Raw genomic sequence first — 23,480 nt, 5'->3', positions numbered from 1 at the left:
CTGGCCATTATTTTTGACATTTAAAAAAATATACAGTCCTTATAATTTGGAATACAAAGAGACATTTCAAGTTCTATCTTTCAAAAATTATCCATCACAAAGGCTCTATGATGTGTTCATTTGAATTAAGGTTATATTTAATATATATTATTGCAGATGTCATGACCACATAAAAGCCATTTCCTTAAAGTAGTCCATGAGCTAAGGACTTGTGTGCATATGTAGCCCCCTTTTAATTTATGAGTAGTTCAATTTGAAAATAACCCAGCAGACAAGCAAGATAGCTTATTTAATGACAAAAAATACTGCTGAAAGTTACTTAGGTAAATGTGATAAAGTTATTAACTAAAATAGAGATACAAAGATTAAAATGCAGATAAAGGAAAAAGATACTTAAAGATGAGATTTCAAATCAGTCTCCGTGTGATATTGTTCTGGGCCCCTTGCTTGAGTTTGTTCTTTCCGAAGTGAAGGGGTTGAAACTTGAGGTTCGGTTTAGGAGGATTCAGCAGGTCAGCAGGTTTTTGCAAGAGAGGGGAGCTTCCCTATTAATAATTAATTCTGTGGTTATGGCACTTGCAGATTGCCTTGAATCTTTTGGCAGGACATCAGTTGGTTTCTTTATACCTTCCTCTTTGTCCAAGAACCTTCTCTCCTTTGATGTTTCTCAGTTCTTCCTGGGGTTCTGCACTGCCTCATAAGATGGCTTCTTACAGCCTCCTCAGTTCAAAACACACAAATTGCTATGTTAATTTTCAAGGAGCCATTGCTTCACCAGGTAAAGAAGTTACTTATGTTGTGGTCCTTTGAAGTCACTTCCCGTCTCTTGTTCCTTCAGAAGTAAAAGGATTTTTCACACATTTTAGAAGATTCAATGGACATCCTTGGAAGGGTCTTTGCATTTTTTAATGATTCTTCGTAGCCAGCTTTAGATCTATGAGTCTGACGAGGTTTGAATAAATACCGGAAGGTGCCATGTTGTCTGCCTATAGTTCCATTTTGATAAAGACTTTTAAATTCAATGTATACGGTTTGAAAACAGAAATGTGCCTTTAAAACAGTTGTCCTTAAAACCTGTAACACCATAATTACACATTTCTGACACTGGCAAGTCTGCAAAATGTGATACAAAAAATATCCGCGCAAAACTGAATCAGAATGAAATGGAGCCACTGTATCATAAAACAGAAGGAATAATTATATAAAATCACTTTCCCAGAGCCTCGCCAGTGAGAAGCATATATCAGGAATTCAGACGCATGTGGATTTTCTGTCCACCAAAATTACTAGATGCAAAATCTTGGTGATTACGTGCATGAACTCTGGATATTCCTGGATGATGAGGTCCTACCTCTTAAGTATTTCATAAGGGTTATTTCCAGGATGTCATACCAAAAAAACATTTTGCTGAAAAAAACATTTAAAGGGGCAGATAGCAAATGGAAGATTTGTAGGTGAAGTGTAACTTTCAAAAGTTAAAATATTCACCTTCCATTAAAGTAAATATTTTGAGCCTCTACATTTTGTCATGATCCCAACAGCGACTGACAACTTTAAGCAAGAGGTTTTAATTCTCAGTGACCAACATCAAGGAATTGCAAAACCAGATTTCAAGTTTTAAGACTTATACTGTAACAAACTAACTAAAAGCAACATTGACTAAACATTACCCAGTAAGCAACTAATTAATAGTCAATAGGAAATTTATCCTCCCTTTAACTTTTCACACAGCCGAAAACCCTACAGCACAGTCAGACTTTATATCCCACTCTCTGCAGAATAACAGTTTTCATAAGAATCAGTTCAAAATCACTCCCAGCTTCCAACGGGTTTGTTTCTCCACATTTCGCTGAGTCATAACGTCAAGAGACTGTCAAAAGACACTACTCTCAATTTCCAGAGAAGTCCTGAACTGAATACCAGCAAAAAGACCCACTCAGGCAATTCTCACTCCCCATCCCCTCCAACCCCTCCCTCTGGCCAAACAGGATGAATCTTCAAGATTCCTTAGAGTTCCACCAGAGACCATCTTCCCTCTCACATTCTGCCTGGTAGCCCACAGAAAGGCTCTCTGCTCTCCTCTCTGCTGACCACATTCGCTGAGGCCTTTTATTTCTCCTGAGAGTTCTCTCTCTCTCTCTGCAATCTCGGAAACAAAGTCTACCACAGTCTGCCCAGTTGCTCCTGCCCTTGTTTTCAGGTGTGACAACTTTTCACCTTGCTCAGCCCCCTATCCCCATGGTAACCAAGCAGCCTGGCCTGTTGCCTTGCAGAACTCAGCAGATCACATGACTCTCTTCATTACTCCATTTTACCTTCAATTAAAGAGACATTACAAACAAAATAATCTAATAAAACCTCACAATCATAACAATTTGTATGACATTAGGCCTTTATCAAGAAATGTAAAAAAAATTGGTTCAGATCACTACATCTTATAGCTGTGCTGAGGCACATCGTTAATAGTTTACAACTGTGTCGTAACATAGTATCCATGCCAGTTCTTTAAGAGCTAGGGCTCACTCCCCTGCCTTTTCACTGCAGCCCTGTAATTTTTTTCTTTCTAGATAATTATTCAATTCCCTTTTGAAAATCATAATTGAATCCACCTCCACCACACACACAGTCAGTGCATTCCGGATCCTAACCATTCTGTGCGCAAAAAGGTTTTCTGTCATATTGCCTGCGGTTCTTTGGCCAATCACTTGGTTTTCTGACAGCTATGCAAAAGACAATGCTAAACACCATGATTGTGTGCAAAGGCAGTCTATTATTTGAAGAAAATGCTGCATCAGGTCTCACTTGAATGTTTTAGCTTTATTCAGAATACTGTACTGTAAAATGAAAACCAAAGATGTGTTATACAGGATCAAAAAAAAATGGGGCCATTTAAAGTAAATAGAGGCTCGAACAAACCGAACAATTAACAATAATGACAAGACTTTTTCTTTACTTCTCCAGTTACCAACTCATGCTTAATGTCTATCCACTACTAAAAAAAAAATCAGCTGGATGCCAAGGACAAATACATATCCAATCAGCCGAATAAGGGAAGCATTTGTAATAGGCCTCAATAGTGATATCTGCTAATCTGTGCCCCATTTATGAATATTAAAGAAATAATCCACCACTTTTAAGCAGCAACTTTCAAACTGAAGTGGCCTCATGGATTATTAGACATTAAATGCACTACGGCAAAGGAAAGGGTTGAAACAAAATTGCTGGATCTGCAGCAACATGCTCATATTACAAAATGCAATAGAAACCTTCACCTCATTCTTTTGCTTTAATAACCAGTTAAACATGAAAAGACTCACTTGTAAATCTGCTCCATTTGTTCCATTGTAGTAGTGTTTCAGTAACAGTAGTGTATACAAATGAAATTGTGAAGTATCTGAAATTCATATTATAAAATTCCAAGAATCTCATGCAATAAAGAGAGAGCTGGAATTGGACTTTTCCTTTAGAAAAATACTAATTAACACCCTATCATAACAAAAACGAACAGATATGAACTGGCAATGCAGTTAGGATTTTGAGCAATGCATGACAATAGTACTGAGGGCTTGTGCTTCAAAACTAACTGTGCCCCTAGCCAAGCTGCACAGCTACAACACTTGCATCTACCCGGCAATGTGGAAAATTTCCCAGACATGTCCTGTATACAAAAAGCAGGACAAATCCAACTTGGCTAATTACCGCCCCATCAATCTACTCTCAATCATCAGTAAAGTGATGGAAGGGGTCAACAACAGCACTATCAAGCAGCACTTGCTCAGCAATAACCTGCTCACTGACTCACAGTTTGGGTAACGCCAGGGTCACTCAGCTTCTGGCTTTATTACAGCCTTGGTATAAACGTGGACAAAAGAGCTAAACTCCAGGGGTGAGGGGAGAGCGTCTGCCCTTGACAACAAGACAGCATTTGACGAAGCGTGGCACCAAGGAGTCCTAGCAAAACTGGAATCAATGGGAATCAGGGGGAAAACTCTCCGCTGGTTGAAATCATACCTAGAACAAAGGAAGATGGTTGTGGTTGTTGGGGGTCAGTCATCTCACCTCCAGGACATCACTGCAGGAGTTCCTCAGGGTAGTGTTCTAGGCCCAACCATCTTCAGCTGCTTCATCAATGACCTTCCTTCCTTCATAAGGTCAGAAGTGGGGATGTTTGCTGATGATTGTACAATGTTCAGCACCATTTGTGACTCCTCAGATACTGAAGCAGTCCATGTCCAAATGCAGCAAGACCTGGACAATATCCAGGTTTGGGCTGGCAAGTGGCAAGTAACATTCGCACCACACAAGTGTCAGGCAATGACCATATCCAACAAAGAGAATCCAACCATCGCCCCTTGATATTCAATGGCATCACCATCACTGAATCCCCCACTATCAACATCTTGGGGGTTATCATTGACCAGAAACTGAACTGGACTAGCCATATAAATACTGTGGCTACAACAGCAGGTCAGAGGCTAGGAATTCTGCGGCAAGTAACTCACCTCCTGACTCCCCAAAGCCTGTCCACCATCTACAAGGCACAAGTCAGGAGTGTGATGGAACTCTCCCCAAAGCCTGGATGAGTGCAGCTCCAACAACAGTTAAGAAGCTCGACACCATCCAGGTCAAAGCAGGCCACCAGATTAGCACCCCTTCGACAAACATTCACTCCCTCCACCACCAACGAACAGTGGCAACGAGGTGTACCATATACAAGATACACTACAGAAACTCACCAAGGTTCCTAAGACAGCATCCTCCAAACCATCTAAAAGGACAAGGTCAGCAGATAGATGGGAACACCACCATCTGGAAGTTCCCCTTCAAGTCACTCACCATCCTGACTTGGAAACATATCACCGTTCCTTCACTGTCGCTGGACCAAAATTCTGGAACTCCCTTCCTAACAGCACTGTGGGTGTACCTACACCACAGGGACTGTAGGAATTCAAGACGACAGCTCACCACCACGTTCTCAAGGGCAACTAGGTATGGGCAATAAACGCTGGCAGCAGCGCTCACAAGCCGTAAATGAATTTTTTAAAAAATTCATGATTCGCTTCTTCAGTGAAGACAGATGAGGCAATGCATATCTTGACTTGGCAATGGTAAAATGAGTGAGATGACATTGATAAATGGAAGATGTGGCACTCTCAGGTCATGGTAACCACATTGATCAAGTTCAACATTTTCTGGGATTCAAAGATAGAAGATTGGGAACCAGATATATAATTCTTAAAAGGACTAAATGTAAAAGAAATTATTTAGGGTTTGTTTAACAAAATTTCAGTGAAAGACATATGCCAAAGCAGGTAGGATAAATACAGTTCTTTCTTTAGCTCTGAAGAAGGGTCATACGGACTTGAAACGTTAACTCTGTTTCTCTCTCCACAGATGCTGCCAGATCTGCTGAGTTTTACTAGCATTTTCTGCTTTTATTTCAGATTTCCAGCATCCACAGTATTTTGCTTTTATCTTAGGATAAATACATACATAGGATCAGAAGCATAAACTAAATTAACATGGCCCTACAAAAAAAAATCATATACTCTATTACTTCCTCTGGTATTCACAAAAAAGGCCACGCATGTCATGCCATCTCAAAGTAGTGATAACCCAAGTAGAAATAAATGGGATGGAAGTCCCAGAAAGGCTATACAGGTTAGAAGCAAACAACTCCAGTGATAGATGGACATTTATTCCAGCACCTTAAAAAACAGATATGAGGCATTGATGGTGATCATAAGGGATTAGTGAATACCAATACAAGCATCTGTAGACTGAAAACAGGCCAATATCATGCACAAAGCTGGGGCAGACAATGATGAGAGTGTTGCTGCAATACTACGCAGAGATAATGGAATCCATTTAATTTGGGTTGTCTGTGCTAAAACTAGAAAAAATAACAGAAGAGGAAGATAATGGCCAACCTAGTTTCCTAACATTTTCAAAATGTTACATCACAAGTGAACCATGGAAAGGCCTAACCATTCAAAATTCCACCACAAATTCTACTGGTTAAACTTGAAGTGTTGAGGATTCAGAATAAACCTCAAGCATGGATTTAAAAGATGGTTTGTGCAGAAAACAACGGTACACGTCAGATGAGTTCTTTCGGGTGGGAGGAGTGTTCTAAATGGGTTGCCCAGGGATTGGTATTGTGCCTAAATTACATCAATGACATGTTTTGAGAAACTCAACGAATCACTTAATTTTACATATACCACCAAGGGTGGGCAATTAACTCTGAACAGCTTGGAAAACTGAAGTGAATTAAACAAAACACGTAACTGGACACAATAATGGTATATTAAATTCAATGTGGACAAGCAAAGTTGTGCACCAAATAAGAAAAATAATGGGCAAGGTACATAACTCCCACCGTGTTCCCATAGGCATGGATGAAAATGAAAAAAGGATCTAGGAGTTTTACTAGGTTTTACACTCAATAAGCCTAACTCCTGCAGAGAAGCAATCAACAATTTGTTGCCAGGTAATGACCATCTCCAGCAAAAGAGAATCTAACCATTGACACTTGACAATCCTCATCACTTTAAGTTTAGCCAGTAGAATTTCTGGTGGAACTTTGAATGGTTAGGCCTTTCTACGGTTCACTTGTGATGTGATATTTTGAACAAGTTCGGAAGCTAGGCACTATCATCACTAAGCTCTCCATCATCAATTTATCATCCTAGGGTTATCATTGACCAGAAACTTAACTGGAGCAGCCATTTAAATACTGTGACTATAAGAGCAGGTCAGAGGCAGGGAACTCTGCAGAGAGAAACTCACCTCCTGACTCCCCAAAGCCTGTCTATCATCTACAAAGTACAAGTCAGGAATATGATAGAATACTCCCTAGCACTCTTGGAAAGACTGGATCTCCAACATCAATCAAGAAGCTCAACACTATCCAGGTTAGATTCACAAGAATGGTTCCAGAGATGAGGAACTTCAGTCACGTTAACAGATTGGAGAAGAGGAAGGTTGAGAGGAGATTTGATAGAGGTATTCAAAATCATGTGGGGTCTGGGCAGGCTAGGTTGCGAGAAACTGTTCCCACAGGTGAAAAAATTGAGAGCCAGAGACACAGGTTTAAAGTAATTGGCAAAAGAAGGCATTTGACAAGGTGCCACATCAAAGGTAACAACGCAAAATAAGAGGTCACGGTGTAGAGGGTAACATGATGGTCATGGGTACCACAGATAGAGGATTGGTTAACTAACAGCAAAAATGGAGTAGGGCTAAGTGAATCATTTTCGGGTTGGCAAGATGTGACGAGTGGAGTGCCATAGGGATCAGTGCTGGGTCCTTAACTATTTACAATTTATATCAATGACTTGGATGAAGGGGCTGAATGTATGGTTGTTAAATTTGCTGGTGACACAAAGATAGGTAGGAAAGTAAGTTGTCAAGGCAACATAAGGGGTCTGCAAAGGGACATAGATAGGTGAAGTGAGTGGCAAAAAAAATTGGCAGATGATGTATAATGTGGGAAAATGTGAACTTGTCCTACTTTGGCAGGAAGATTAAAAAAGCAGCATATTATTTAAATGCAGGGAAATTGCAGAACTCCGTGGTACAGAGTAACCTGGGTGCCCTGGCACATGAATCACAAAATATTCATATGCAGGTACAGTAAGTGATGAGAAAGACAAATGGAATGTCGTTGTTTATTACAATCAGTAAGGGGCGCATGACGAGACTGGTGACTACACTGCAGTGAGACGGAGACTGAGTAAGTAGCGAATTAGTTTCATATTTTAAATTCTGGTAAGTCCTTTTCAGGTTTTAACTATAGATTAAGAATCAAGACCTGACATAGTACTAACCTTCAAGTAAATTAGATTAGCTTGTTAAACAGAGAACTGCCTTGATTGGCAGTTGTCTGTCAAATCACCTAAAAGCAGTTGGCTCAAGTGGTGTTAATTACTGTAGCAGAAAGCAAAACGAGCTAGTGACTCAATGATTCTATTAAAGAGACAGGCTTTTCAAACTGCACGATCCAGTAAAGGGGCATGCGAAGAGACAGGCGACTATGCTTGAGTGAGACAGAGACTGAACGAGTAGCGAATTAGTTTCACGTGGGAATTCAGTGCACGGGGAAAAGAGGTGTGGATTACATAGGAGTTATTCGAAGTTAATTAAGTGAATAATTAAATTAACCAAATAACATAAGGAACAATGGCAGGACAGGTGTTATGCTGCAACTGTGGAATGTGAGAGCTTTTGAATGCCAAGACGATCCATGACAAACACGTCTGCAGAAAGCATAAGCAGCTGAGGAATTATAGATCAGGATCATTGATCTGGAAGCCAAACTGCAGACACTGTGCAACATAAGGGAGGGGGAGAAACGTCTGGACACTTTGTTTCAGAAGATGGTCACACCTCTTAGAATAGGGTCGCCTGTTTTGGTCAGCAGTGAGGGACAGGAGGATGTGACTGAGAGTGAGGCAGGTAATGGGACTGAGCAGACAGTACTGGAGGAGTCTCAGACTTTGCAATTGTCAAACAGGTTTGAGGTGCTCACAACCTGTGTGGACGAAAGCGAGGTCTGCAAGGTGGATGAGCATGCTGGACGTGGCACCATGGTACAGGAAGCCGTTCAACCTAGGGCAGCACATACAGGAATGTAGTGGTAGTAGAGGACAGTATCGTGAGGGGGATTGACACTGTTCTCTGCAGTAAAGAGCGAGAGTCCAGAAAGCTGTGTTGCCTGCCCGGTGCCACGGTTCCGAACATCTGCTCAGGCCTGGAGAGGAACTTCCAGTGGGAGGGGGAGGATCCAGTCATTGTGGTCCATGCAAGTACCAATGACATAGGCAGGACAAGGAAGGAGGTTTTGCATAGTCAGTATGAGAAACCGGGTACCAAATTAAAAAGCAGAACCTCAAAGATAATAATCTCTGGGTTTTTCCCTGAGCTACGTGCAAATTAGCATAGGGCAAATAAGATTAGGGAGAGGAATGCGTGGCTCAGACTGGTGTGGGAGAAATGGGTTCCGGTTTGTGGGGTACTGGCACCAGTTCTGGGGAAAGTGGGGGCTGAACCATTAGGATGGTCTACACTTGAACCATGCTGGGACATGTGTTCTTGCGAACCGCATAACTTGGGATGTAGGGAGGGCTTTAAACTAAACAATGGGGGTGAGGGATCAAGCTTGCTAGATGTGGCAAATCAAGGAATAGATTCAAGGCAGGAGACCATAATAGTAATATAGGAAATGAGGGTGCTAGAATAGCAGGAAGGGACTAAGATAAAACCTAAGGATACATCAATAGTCAAGACTAGATGTTACAAACATAACAAAAATACAAAACTAAAGGATCTGTATCTGAATGTGCATAGCATTCATAATAAAGTAAATGAAATGATAGCACACATTGAAGTGAATAAGTATGATCCGATAGCCATCACAGAGACATAACTGCAGGATGACAAGGATTGGGTCCTGAGTGTTGAGGAGAATAGGAAGCTAGTTAAAGGTGGAGGGGCAGCACTGTTGATCAAGGATGGCATTGATACAATAGTTCGAGATGACCTTGCTTCAGGTCATCAGGATGTAGAATCTGTTTGGCTGGGGATGAGGAATAGTCGGGGAAAGAAATCACTAATGGGAATGGTCTACATGCTCCATAACAGTAACCACAATGTAGGACAAAGTATACAAGAAGAAATATTGGGTGCTTGTGATAAAGGGACAGCAATAGGTGATGAGTGATTTTAATCTACGTATAAAGTGGAAAAATCAAATTGGCAGTGGGAGCCTGGATGAGGAGTTCATGAAATGCTTTCAAGATAGTATTTTTTAGAGCAGCACATTCTGGAGCCAACCAGAAAGCAGGTTATATTAGGCTTGGTATTGTATGATGTGACAGGATTAATTAAGGACCTCAGAATGAAGGCACCCCTCGGTAGCAGTGAGGTTGAAAGGGAGAAGAATGGATCTAAGACTAATATTTTAAACTTAAATAAGGGCAACTATGTGGGATGAAAGCTGAGCTAGCTGAAGTGAATTGGTGTACTAGGCTAGGGGACAGATCAATAGAGAAGCAGTGGCAGAGATTTAAGGGGATATTTTAGAATACTCAGAATAAGTATATTCCTACTATAAAGAAAAATTCTAAGCGGAGAACCCACCACCATGGTTAACGGAAGAGGTTAAGGAAAGCATCAAACTTAAGGAAAAAGCATATAACTGCGCAAAGGTGAGTGGCAGGTCAGATGATTGGTCAGAATATAAAAGAATGGCAGAGAATGACAAAGGTTAATGAGGACAAAGAAATTGGAGTATTAGAAGCTAGCTAGAAATGGAAAAACAGATAGCAAGATTTTCTGCAGGTATTTAAAAAGGAAAAGAGTAAGTAAAGTGAGTGACAATAGTAGATAATAAGGAAATGGCGGATGGAATGAACAAATATTTTCCTTCTGCCTTCACTATAGATGATACAAAAAACATTCCAATAGTAGCTGTAAATCAGGTGGGGAAAGGGAGGGGGAACTTGGTGAAATGACAATCATTACGGAAACAGTACTGAGCAAACTGATGGAGCTGCAAGCTGACAAGTCCCCAGGTCCTGATGGACTTCATCTTAGGGTCTTAAAAGAGGTGGCTAATGAGGTAGATGATGCGTTGCTGTTAATTTTCCAAAATTCACTAGATTTTGGAAAAGTTCCATCAGACTGGAAAGTAGCAAATATAACCCTTCTATTCAAGGGAGGCAGAAAACACTTAAACTATAGGCCAGTCAGCTTGACATCTGTCGTGGGGAAGGTGTTGGAATCGATCATTAAGGAGATCATAGTTGGGCACTTAGAGAAACTCAAAGTAATCAGGAAGATTCAGCATGGTTTGTGAAAGGGAAAGCATGTTTAATTGTAAACAGTCGAGGCCCCAGCACAGACCCTTGCAGGACTCCACTCGTTTCACCCTGCCAACCGGAAAAAGACCCATTTATGCATACTCTGTTTTCTGCCAGCCAGTTAATCAACTTTTTGGAGTTTCTTGAAGGAGTAACATGCACTGTGGATACAGGGGTACCTTTAGACATGCTGTACTTGGGTTTCCAGAAGGCATTTGATAAGGTGCCACATCAAAGGTTATTGCAGAAATAGAAGCTCATGGTGTAGGGGTAACATATTAGCATGGATAAAAGATTGGCTGGCTGGCAGAAAACAGTATGCATAAATGGGTCTTTTTACGATTGGCAGGGTGAGACGAGTGGAGACCTGCAGGAGTTTGTGCTGGGGCCTCGACTGTTTACAACTTATATCAATGACATAGATGAGGCGAATGAAGGCATGGTCGCTAAGTATGCAAATTACACAAAGATAGGTAGGAAAGTATGTTGTGAAGAGGACATAAGGAGGTTGCAGACGGATATAGATAGGTTGAGTGAGTGGGCAAAAATCTGGCAGATGGAGTATAATGTGGGAAAATGTGGAAGTTGCTCACTTTGGCAGGGAGAATAAAAAAAGCAGGGTATTAATTAAATGAAGAACGGCTGCAGAATTCCAAGGTGCAGAAGGATCTTGGTTTCCAAAATTCCCTAGATTCGGGTAAGGTTCCATTAGATTGGAAAATAGCAAATATAAATTCTTTATTCAAAAAGGGAGGGAGACAGGAAGCAGGAAACTATAGGCCAGTTAGCCTAACATCTGTCTTAATGAAAATGTTACAAGCTATTATTAAAGATGTTATAGCAGGGCTATAATATATTAGAAAAATTCAAGGCAATCGGGCAGAGTCAACATGGTTTTGTAAAAGGGAAATCATGTTTAACCAATTTATTGGAGTTCTTTGAAGAAGTCACATGTGTGTGGATAAAGGGGAATCGATGGATGTACTGTAGTTAGAGCTCCAGAAAGCATTTTATAAAGGTGCCCACATTAAAGGTTATTGCAGAAAATAAAAGCTTATGGTGAAGGGGTAACATATTTGCATGTAAAGAAGATTGGCTAGCTAATAGGAAGCTGAGAGTTGGCATAAATGAGTCTTTTTCTGGTTGGCAGGATGTGAGGAGTGGTGTGCTACAGGGATCAGCACTGGGGGCTCAGCTTTTCACAATTTATATAAATGACTTGGATGAAGGGAGCGAAAGAATGGTTGCTAAATTTGCTGACGACACAAACATAGGTGGGACAGTAAATTGTGAAGAAGACATAAGGAGGCTACAAAGTGACATAGGTAGGTTAAGTGGGTGGGTAAAGAGCTGGCAAATTGAGCATAGTGTGGACAAATGTGAAATCATTCATTTTGGCAGGAAGAATGAAAAAGCAGCTTATTATCTAAATGATGAGAGATTGCAGAACTCTGAGATTCAGAGGAATCTGGATGTCCTAGTGCATGAATCACAAAACGTTAGTATGCAGGTACAGCAGGTAATTAGGAAAGCTAATAAAATGTTATAATTTATTGTGAGGGGAATTGATTACAAAAGTAGGGAGGTTATGCTTCAGTTTTACAGGGCATTGGTGAAACCACATCTGGAGTATTGTGTACAGTGCTGGTCTCCTTATTTAAAGAAATATGTGTTAGAAGCAGTTCAGAGAAGGTTTACTAGGCTAATTCCAGGAATTCCAGGGTTGTCTTACGAGGCAAGACTGGACAGGTTAGGCTTGTATCTACTGGAATTTAGAAGAGTAAGAGGCGACTTAATTGAAACATTTAAGATCCTGAGGGGTCTTGACAGGTTGGATCTGGGGAGGATGTTTCCTCTTGTGGGAGAATCTAGAACTAGAAGTCACTGTTTAAAAATAAGGGGTCACACAATTAAGACAGAGACGAGGAGAAATTTTTTCTCAGAGGGTTGAGTGTCTTTGGAACTCTCTCCCTCCAAAGGCGGTGGAAGCAGAGTCTTTTAATATTTTTAAGGCAGAACTAAATAGATTCTTGATTAACAAGGGGGTGAAAGGTTATCCTGTAGGCAGGAATGTGGGGTTGAGGTTACATTCAGATCAGCCATGATCTTATTGAATGGCAGAGCAGACTCGAGGGGCTGAGTGGCCTACTCCTGCTCCTAATTCATGTGTTTGTATGTTGTCCAGGTCTTGCTCCATACAGGCACGGACCACTTCATTAGCTGAGCAGCAGCAAATAAAGCTGAACACTGTGCAATCATCAGCTAACATCCCACTTCTGACCTTTTGAAGGAGGGAAGGTAATTGACAAAGCACCTGAAGATGGGTAAGGACACAGTTCTGAGGAACTCCTGTAACAATATCTTGTGATGATGGGCCTCGAACAACTACAAGTATCCTTCTTTGTTTAAGGTATGATTCCAACCGGTGGAGAATTTTCCCTGATTTCCATTGACCTGAATTTTACTAAGGCTCCTTGATACCACATTGTCACATTCAGCCAAATACTACCTTGATGTCAAAGACAGTCACTCTCATCTCCAAAAGAGGTTGCTTGATTGGCACCCTATCCGCCACCTTAAGCATTCACTCTCTCCACTACCGGTGCACAAGATGCACTGCAGCAACTCGCAAAGGCTCCTTTGACAGCACCTTCCAAATCTGTGACCTCTATTGCCAAGAAAAACAAAAGGTAGCAGGTGCATGGGAATACCATCACTTACAAGTTCCCCTCTAAGTTGCACACCATCCTGACTTGGAAATATATCTCTGTTATAGATAAAGGGAAGGTCATTGATGAAGCAGCTGAAGATGGTTAAGGACACAGGTCTAAGGAACTCCTGCAGCAATGTCCTGGGACTGAGATAGTTGGCCTCGAACAGTTACAAGTACCTTTCGTTGTGTAAGGTATGACTCCAGCCAGTGGAGAATTTTCCGATTTCCATTGACTTCAATTTTACTAAGGCTCTTCGATGCCACATTCAGCCAAATACTACCTTGATATCAAGGGCAGTCACTCTCATCTCACTGTTAGTGTCCCAGTCCATAATTAGGATAATTGAAATTCTGTTTATCATACTCTATAGTTCCAGCATCTTTCTGTAATTTGCCTGCTCCTTATTCTCCTTCCCACTCTTTGGCGTCCCTTGTATATATCCAGTAGTGTAATAGTTCCTTTATTGTTCCTCAATTTGAATCAAATAGAGTTTGTTTTTGACCTTTCAACTACATCATCCCTCTCCAGTGCCATACTAGTTTCTTTGATCAATAGTGAGCCAGAGCTGACTTTAGAATGGAGAAGATCGAGGCTGAGAGATGATCTAATTGAGACCTTTAAAATTATGAAAGGTTGAAAGAGTAGACAGAGTGTCTTTCCACTTCTGAGGAAAAGCAAAACTAGAGGCCATCAATACAAGATAGATGCCAAAAAAAAGTCCAGTCGGGAAGCCCAAAGAAATGTCTTTTTACCTAGAGAGTGGTGAGAATGGGGAACTTGCTACCAAAGAGAGTAGCTGAGGCAAATTGTATAGGTGCACTTAAGGGGAGGCTAGGCAAGAATGGGGTAGAACGGTTTAGTGGGTTATGTTAAATAGAATTAGATGCAAGAGGATGCGAGGAGGTTCAAGTGGAGCATAAACACTGGCATGGATTGGTTGGGCTGAATGGTCTGTTTCTGTGCTGCATATTCTGTGTAATTTGATGTACTATTTTTATACTCACTAGCATGTGCACTTGCAGTAATCCAGAGGTTACTACACCTTTGAGGTTTTGCTTTTTCTACTACCTTCCCAACTTCTGAAATTCTAACTACAGGCCCTCAACCCTTTTCTGTTCTATGTCATTGGTTGCCACATGGACCACCATTTCTGGCTGTGCCCCTTGCACCGCTCCCCCGCCCCCCACCTCCCCAAAATGTTCTGCACTCTCTCAGTGATGACTTTTACCCTTGCTTCAGGGAAGCACCACATCACGCAAGAATTATGGGAGGCAGACAGGTAAATGGAGTTGACGCCCATAATCAGATCAGCCATAATCTTATCAAATAGCTAAGCAGGCTTAAGGGGCCGAAAGCCCTACTCCTGCTCCTAATTGTTATGTTGTATTGTGCAGAATTCTTGCCTGTGGTTGCAGAAACACCCATCCATCTTGCTGACTATCGAATCCCCTATGGCCACTGCATCTTGACACATTGTTGTGCCTCTGCTCTCCATATAGTCGTTTGCCTCATGGTGCCATGGATTTGCTCTCGACTGAGCCTCCCTAAGATGTTGTCAATATCACTGGCAGTCTGTGCTGAAAGCTGGTTTGAGAATGCTGCCCTTGTGGAAAATTCCTACATTGCCTGCCTCTTCTTACCCAGCCAGATGGCTACCCCCCAACTGTTCTCCTCAGCTTCAGGGTGCACGCCTCCTGGAAAGTGTGATCCAGGAAACACTCATGCTCCCATATGCCCTGCATCAGCCACTCCTAAAACTCAGTAAAAGAGCTTGAGCTACTGGAAACACTTTGTGCACATGTAAATGTGTTCCAGAACAGAGGGAAGAGAGAGCTCCTTAGTGGCAAGCATTCATTGAAAATGGCTCTAGTGAAAGTGGTTTATTTTGTGTAAACCACACTCTCAACAAATATTTGTTTGAGAGTTAAATTTTACTAGTGCTATTTAATGAAAGACAGCAGAGTGACACATGGCAATCATATATTAGCAGCTTGAAATTGATGTTAGTGAGTTTTAATCAAGAACAAAAAACCGAAGGTGGAAATGGTGGTTTTAAAAAAAAAGTACATTTGTATCTTTCATCAGAACAGACCTGAAATAACCCGAAACGTTAACTCTGTTTTTGCCTCCATAGATGCTGCCAGACCTGCTGAATATTCCAGCATTTTGTTTTTATTTCAGAATTCCAGTATCCCCAGTCTTCTGCTTTTACATTTATATCTTGTTCATTATGCAAAGTTGCAATGCCTGGAGACAAACTGCCATTTGCAAAACCAGTGGTATAAACAAATACATTCTGCATACACTGTTAACTAGAAAGAACATTGTGTTAATTAAATAATTTTCTTCTACACCAAAGATTTCTTTCCTTCTCACTTTACTCATTTTAAACGTCAGCCTCATTAATGACATACTTCACAAGTCAGTATACTTGGCTCAGGTTCTTTATGCCTAATTTTTCTTAAATTGTACCAAATATTTCAAGTACAATGATTAAACTCCAAAAGATTACAAACAGACCTAAAATAATGACAATCTCAAACCTGCAGTGCAATATAGAACAGACATTATTGATGAAACACAGCAGTTTCATTCTATTCCTACAGTAGGTGCTATTTTACATTATACGAGCATAAAAACACACCACAACTTCAATGCTTCATTTAACTACTATGTCAACTTTCATGAAATAAGGCTGTAAATGCAAATAATTGATGATAGCTTTAACTGAATACTAACTGGCAACAAAGGGCTGTATTTTCACCATCAAGACAGGGAGACCGAGTCAGGACATCTCCCAACTTGGCTGACCTGTCTGTATGGAAATTAACTACACACATGATGGGGAGGGGGGAGATCGTGATTAAGTCAGGCCCACCACTTCTGGAGGCAGGAGAGTACCAAGGCAGGCTGGTTAGAAGGCCTGCCTTGCTTCTCTGTGACTTCAGCTAATTGTATAAAAGGACATTTGGCTCCCTAGCCCTCACCCCCCACCCAAACCCCATACCACCTCCAAGCCCCCTCATATCCTTCATGTTACCTCTGTGTTCCCTTACACCCCCATGCCACCTCCACAACCACAACCCAGTATCCACTTTGGGCAGACCACAGGAGCCATTTGGAGATAAGAAAAGATAAACAATCTAAGAGAGCGCTCACTCAACACAGTTGATACTAAAAAAAGCCTCCCATTCATGAAACCAATTCAAAACTTTAAATCCCCTTGTCAAGCGGTCAATCTGCTGTAAAAATAAAATTCTATTCACTAACTACATCAAAGACAGCTAATCCTTTAATAACCCTATAAAACTGTCAGTCAAAACTTACCCTCCCAAACCCCCACCTGTGCTGACATGGCTGGTTTTGGGACTTTTGAAACTCAGCCAAACATTCATAATAGGCTCAGGTGTAATAACAGCCCTTGCGAAACATCAACAATGAAGTCTATTGAAACTGCAGAAATAGATGGTTAATGGTTTTTTCTAAGCTACACTAGGTGGCCTGTTATCAATGTGCTCTAGCAGTGTGTGTCTGGTTTTTACTCCAACCCACAGCTGCAACCTGGTTTGTTTCACTTTTAAAGGGATGGGGGTTGAAATAACTTCCAACCATGAAACCTAAATGGACCTTATCAGCCCATCACAAACGTTTACGCCTTCACCATAAATTCATGACTCCCACACTGTGGGTCAAGGCACTTGGATCAGCAAAAATAGGGTATGCTTAAACTCAGCCCTACTTTCAAATGACTCTGAGTTTGGGTATCCTGTCTGAGAGATTCACACCACACCCACTTCTGGCAAAATTGAGATCTGCCAGAAATGGAGACGGGAGTTACATATCTGGGTCCCTTCTACTATTTTTAAAGGCCTCCAGGGTCAGCTCGAATCCAGCGCCCAGAGAGTTTTTTGTTGACATCATGGATGGGCATCAACACCTGTTGCTTGAAATTCCTGCACCATGTAGGAATCTCATGACATTTCACATGTCTAAGGTGACTGTGTGTGTCGCAGGCATCTCCAGTTGCTCCAGCTCAGGATTTCCAAACTTGAAGTGCAGCTGGAGTCACTACAGAACATCGGGGAGGATAGAGCTCCCATGATCATTCATTCCAGGAGATGATTACTCCACAGGCAGTGAGAAGTCAGGATAGTAGACGGATGACCATCTAGAGAAGTAGAAAGAGGCAGGGAGTACAGGAGCCTTTGGGGTGTGCCATTCTCAAACAGGTGCTCGGTATTAGAGGTTGCTACAAGGGACAATAGTCTGAAGCAAAACAGCCCAGACCATGGAGTAGACTAACGTGGACTATCAGGAATGCAAAGGCAGGATTACAATACTTGTATGCAAATGCACAAAATGTAATGAATAAGATTGGTGAGCTACAAGCACAAATAACAGTGTGGAAATATAATCTAGTGGCAATAACGAAAACATGGTTTAAAAATGACGACAGCTGGCTGCTTAATATATAAGGTCATTAAAGTGTTCAGAAACAATAGAGAAGCAAAAAAGGAGGGTGGGTGGCAGTACTGATTAGAGAAGACATTGCAATGTTGGAAAGAATATGGTCTTGACGGTGCAACGACAGAATCCATTTGGTTAGAGTTAAGTAGTAAAAAAGGTAAGATCATGCTACTTGTACTCATCTACAGGCCTCTAAACAGATGAGAGAAAAGAGAGGCTGAGGCTGCACGAGGGGGGGTGGTGAGGGCACACGAGGGAGAGAGAAACATTGAAAAATAGAAATAGGAGTAGGTCATTCTGCCCTTTCTAGCCTGCTCTGCCATTCAGTACGATCATGGCTGAGCTTATCTCAATGCCATACTTCCACTCTCTCCCCATACCCTTGATGGCTTTAGAGTCTAGAAACCTATTTATTTCCTTCTTAAATATATTCAGTGACTTGGCCTCCACAGCACTATGTGGTAGAGAATTCCACAGGTTCACCACCCTCAGAGTGAAGAAGTTTCTCCTCATCTCAGTCCTAAATGGCCTACCCCATATGCTGAGATTGTGACCCCTTGTTCTAGAGCCCCCAGCCAGAGGAAACATTATCCCAACATTCAGTCTGTCCATCCCTGTCAGAATTTTATACGTTTTTTATACGGGATGTGATCCCCTCTTATTCTTCTAAACTCCAGTGAATACAGGCCTAGTCGGCCCAATCTCTCCTCATACAACAATCCTGCCATCCCAGGAATCAGTCTGGTGAGCCTTTGCTGCAAGTATGTCCTTTCTTAGGTAAGGAGACCAAAACTGAGGGAGAGGGGGTTGGTGGGGAGTGGAGGAGTGGGGGGGAGGGAAGAGAAGAAAGGGCAAACAACGAGGGGCCAAGCGGTGAGGGACGAGAGAGGAGAGCGAGATAAGACTGAGTGGCTGAGTGATCGATCTGCAGGGAAATGACAGAGATGTGCAAGAACTGTAGATTGGTGATACTGGGAGACTGTAATTACACAAATATTAATTGGGATAATGTTAGAGTACAGGGTAAGGAATGGGAAGAGTTCCTGAAATGTGTTCAGGGGAACTTTCTTGACCAGTAAGTATTGGTCCAACTAGAAAGGAGGCATTACTCTAACTGCAGCTGAGAAATGAGGTGGACAAAGTGGACCAAGGGCACGATTTTTTTGTATGGTGGGGTTTCCAGCTCCACCAAAGAGTCAGCGGGGAACATATCACCATTCATCACAGCAGACATACAACCATTTATGCTCCAAGGATGGCCAGCAGTTCTGTAGTTCCAGCAGTGCCGTGGCCAGAACTGGGACTACAAGCAGTCCCCAGATTTGAAAATTGGAGTTCAGGTACAGGTAAGTGCGCGGAGGTCTTACAGTGGAGAGGGGAGGTGAGGCCTGGGAGTGGATAGGTTCTTGATGAAGAGGCCAGGGGTGGAGGTAAAACAGAACTGGAGACTGTTAGGAAAAACTGTAACAGAACAATGGGTGATCTTTAAGGAAGAGATGCTTCAGGTACAGGCTAGGTACTTTTCAACAAGGGCGAAAGGTAAGGGAGCCAAAACAGGGCTCCTTGGACGATGAGGGAGGTAGAGATTATGATTCTACAGAAAGGGTGTATGATGCATGTCAGGGGAATTCTTGAAATGAGAACCGGGTCAAATTCAATAGTTTGAGAGGGGAGGTGAAGAGGAAAATAAGGTTGGTAAACAGAGAGAATGAGAATAGAATGGCAGTCAACATAAAAGGGAACCAAAAATCTTCTACCAGCATGTAATTAGTAAGTAGGTACTGGGAGTTAGAGTGAGTCCTATTATCGATAAACAGGGTGATGTGTGTGCAGGACAAGGCTAGAGTACTTAATGAGTTATTTGTATCAGTGTTAACTTAAGAGAGGAATCTAACAAAATATCAGTAGAAGCGGAGATAGTGGAGGCAATTAATAGTGTGAAAATTGAAAGGGAGGAAGTACTTGAAATGCTGGCTATACTTACGATGAACAAGTCACCTGGTCTGGATGGCTTTCATCCCAGGTTGCTAAAAGGAGGTGGTAGTGGAGAGAGCAGAAGGGCTTGCCTTAATTTTTCAATCTTCCCTAGCTATGGGAGTAGTGCCAGAGGATTGGAGAGTGGCAAAAGTGACACCCTTATTCAAAAGAAAGGATGCAAGGATAGTCCTAGCAACTACAGGCCAATTAAATTAACATCAGTGGCAAGTAAGGTTTTGGAATCTATAATCAGGGGGAAAAAGAATCAACAGGCACTTGGAGAAGTTTGAATTAAGGAAACGCAGCATGGGATTTGTAAAAGGCAGATTGTGCTTGACTAATCTAAATGAATTTTTTGATGAAGTAACAAGAGAAAGTTAATGAAGGGAATGTGGTGGATGTCATCTATATGGATTTCAAAAATGCATTTGACAAGGTACCACATGAGAGGCTGATTCACAAAATTGAGATAATGAAATAGGAGGGTCAGTGTCCAACTGGATAAAAAAATTAGCTTAAGGGCAGAAAACAGCAAGTCGTGGTAGATGGTTGTTTTTTAGGCTGGAGGGTGGTACACAGTCGAGTACCCCAAGGGTCAGTGCTAGGACCAGTGCTTTGTTTGCAATATATAAATGGCTTGGATCTTAGAACACAGAATAAAATTGCAAAATTTGATGCTGATTCCAAACTTGGAGGAGTGGCAAACAGTAAGGATGATACGGATCACCTGCACCAGGACATAGGTAGACAAGCTGAATGGGCAGACAAGTGGAAGACAGAATTTAACACAGAGAAATGCAAGTTGATGCATTTGGCAGAAGGGAAAGGAAGATGAAATATAGACTTAATGGCACAATTCTAAAGAGTGTGCAGGAACAGAGGGACTTGGGGATGTATGCATATCAATCTTTGAAGGTGGCTGGACATATTGAGAAAGTGATTAGCAAAGCATATGGTATACTGGGCTTCATGAATATAGGCACTGAGTACAAAAGTTATGCTGAATCTTTATAAAGCTCTGGTTAGACACCAACTAGAGTATTGCGTCCAGTTCTGGTCACCACACTTTAAACTTCCTTAAGTGTGCAGAGTACCAGAATGCTTCCAGAATGGGTGGGGGGTTTAGTTATAAGGTTGGGTTAGAAAGGCTGGGGTTGTTCTCCATGGAGAAAAGAAGAATGGGAGGAGATTTTACAGAGGTGTACAAGATTATGAACAGGCTTAGGTAAGATTGACAAGGAAAACCTTTTCCCATTATGTTATGATCCACAGCTGAGATTACCCCTGGACGAGCCTGATCCCAGGGTGGAACCCAGCTTGATAGATCCTAACTTTTATTTGTATTTTAAATACACGGAGAGTAGTTACTAAACAGAGTCACAGGAGTCAGCTTATGAACTTTTTACAAAAGAATAAAACATTTATTCAACAAGATGAACTATATTACAATACTCCTTCACCCACAACTATATAGCTCATGAAGTTGTTGAACTAAATGTTAAGTCCAGAAGGCTATAAACTGCCTAATCGGAAGATAAGGTGTTGTTCCTCCAGTTTGCGTTGGGCTTCACTGGAACATTGCAGCAGGCCAAGGACGGACATGTGGGCATGAGAGCAGGATGGTGTGTTGAAATGGCAGGCGACAAGAAGGTCTGGGTCCCACCTCACCCCCACAAGGGCCATCTGTCACTTGTTCATGTTGTCCTGCTATTATCACATTCTGCTTTCTGATCTTAATGCCACCATCAGCATCTCCTTTTGCTAGTACCACTACCATTAACACCCCTTTGTCCTTTTGTTCATGACATTTTTGTCGATCTCTCCTTTGCCCCCACCTATTGCTGGCCTTCTATCCAGCTTCACCTGCTCCACCCCCCTTACACAGTATAAATTTCATCTCATTTTTCTTCTCTCTAGCTCAGAAGAAGAGTCATTTGGACTCGAAACATTAACTCTGTTCTTCTCTCCATTGATGCTGTTAGACCTGCTGAGTTTTTCCAGCATTTTCTGTTTTTGTTTCAGATTTCCAGCATCCGCAGTGTTTTGTTTCTATCTTATACTCTAATGTTCACAGTAAGTACACAGTCCATGTACACCGTTGTGGTCAGACACACTACACTCTGAAATGAAGTGACAGATGCCATCTCAACCAGATACTATGGATCTCTCCTCAACTCCTCCCCCCACACCCCCAGACGCTTGTCACACCGTGAGCCAACCAGTCTCACTGAATTCCGTCCTTCACACGAGAGTTTCCTATCTTCACTCTCCAAAACCTCGCCTTGGAATCTTCTGCCAAACCTACGCTTTCTCACAGACACCTTCCACAAGGGTTCACCTCCAGGGTTTTGAACTCTCCTTCTGATGTTCCTCTTCTCTGGGTCACCACATGCATTCAAGCTATCTTCCATGCACTCTCTCTCTCACCAACTCAGCCTCAACAGTATGCCACTGCTCCATATGCCCATGGCAAAGAATTATATACCTTTACTTGTCTCTTTGAACCTTCTTGCAAGCTGTTCTCACTTTAAATTTGCTTTCTGCAACTTTTGTCTCTTTAAATCTGAAGCTTGGAGCCTCTCTCTCTGCCCCTCACTCTTAACTTCACTTAACAGGACCTTTTCCCAGGTTCCTGTCCTTCCTTTGACTACAAGGTCTCCTTTGGATTTTCTCCTCTTCCACTGTCCTGGATGCTTGGGGCCTTTGTTCTTTTGGGAAATCTGCAGTTGCCTCTTCCAATGTCCAGTCTGTCTGGGGTCCTGGCTTCAACTGAATTTAAAACTGTTGTTTCTTTCATTCTGTGTGTATGTCTGTGGAAGGAACCTGCCTATTTGCCGCCCCCCCCCCCACCCCCCCCACCGTTGCTAGGCAACAGCACTATTCTTTCTACTCGTGTGTTTACTTTTACTTTATGGGGGTTGTAGACTTCTCATTAGAAATGCAAGCAGCCTTTTAAAATGAAACTAAAACTCCATTCGACCTTTAATACACAGATACAGAAATACAACTTTAAACTTTAAAGCTAAACTCATTCCTAACACCCACAAATACAAATATAACTTACTTAAACTATCTCTATTTCCTAACAATTAGCTGATGGTACAAGAATCAGGCAGGGAGGGGCGGGCAGAGACACAGATTTAAGTTTTTGGGCAAGAGATGCAGGAGGAATGGGAGGAAGAACTTTTTTTAGGCAGTGAGTGGTAATGATCTAGAACACTGCCCATGAGGTGGAGGAAGCGGATATGATCAATGATTTTAGAAGGAAATTGGATAGACAGTTGCAGGAAATAAGCTTGCAGGACTACAGGGACTGACCTGGGGAGTGGGACTAACTGGATTGTTTCAAAAGGGAGCTGGCATGGACTCAATGGGGCAAATGGCTGCCTTCTGTGCTGTGAATGACTTTATGACTCGTGTGAAAACAATGCTTCTTTAAAAACAATGCTTAACATTG

The 23,480-nt window shown here is 41.9% G+C and overlaps 1 protein-coding gene across 19 annotated transcripts in view; it reads right to left on the bottom strand.

Moving 5' to 3' along the window:
• Positions 1–23,480, bottom strand: part of epb41l2 (erythrocyte membrane protein band 4.1 like 2) — a 206,598-nt gene that overhangs the window by 38,740 nt on the left and 144,378 nt on the right. The window lies entirely within an intron of this gene.

This window comes from Cetorhinus maximus, chromosome 5 (assembly GCF_964194155.1).
Source record: "Cetorhinus maximus chromosome 5, sCetMax3.hap1.1, whole genome shotgun sequence".
NCBI lineage: Eukaryota > Metazoa > Chordata > Chondrichthyes > Lamniformes > Cetorhinidae > Cetorhinus > Cetorhinus maximus.
The sequence above is the reverse complement of the archived record's forward strand: the minus strand, read 5'-3'. Positions and strand labels throughout refer to the sequence as shown.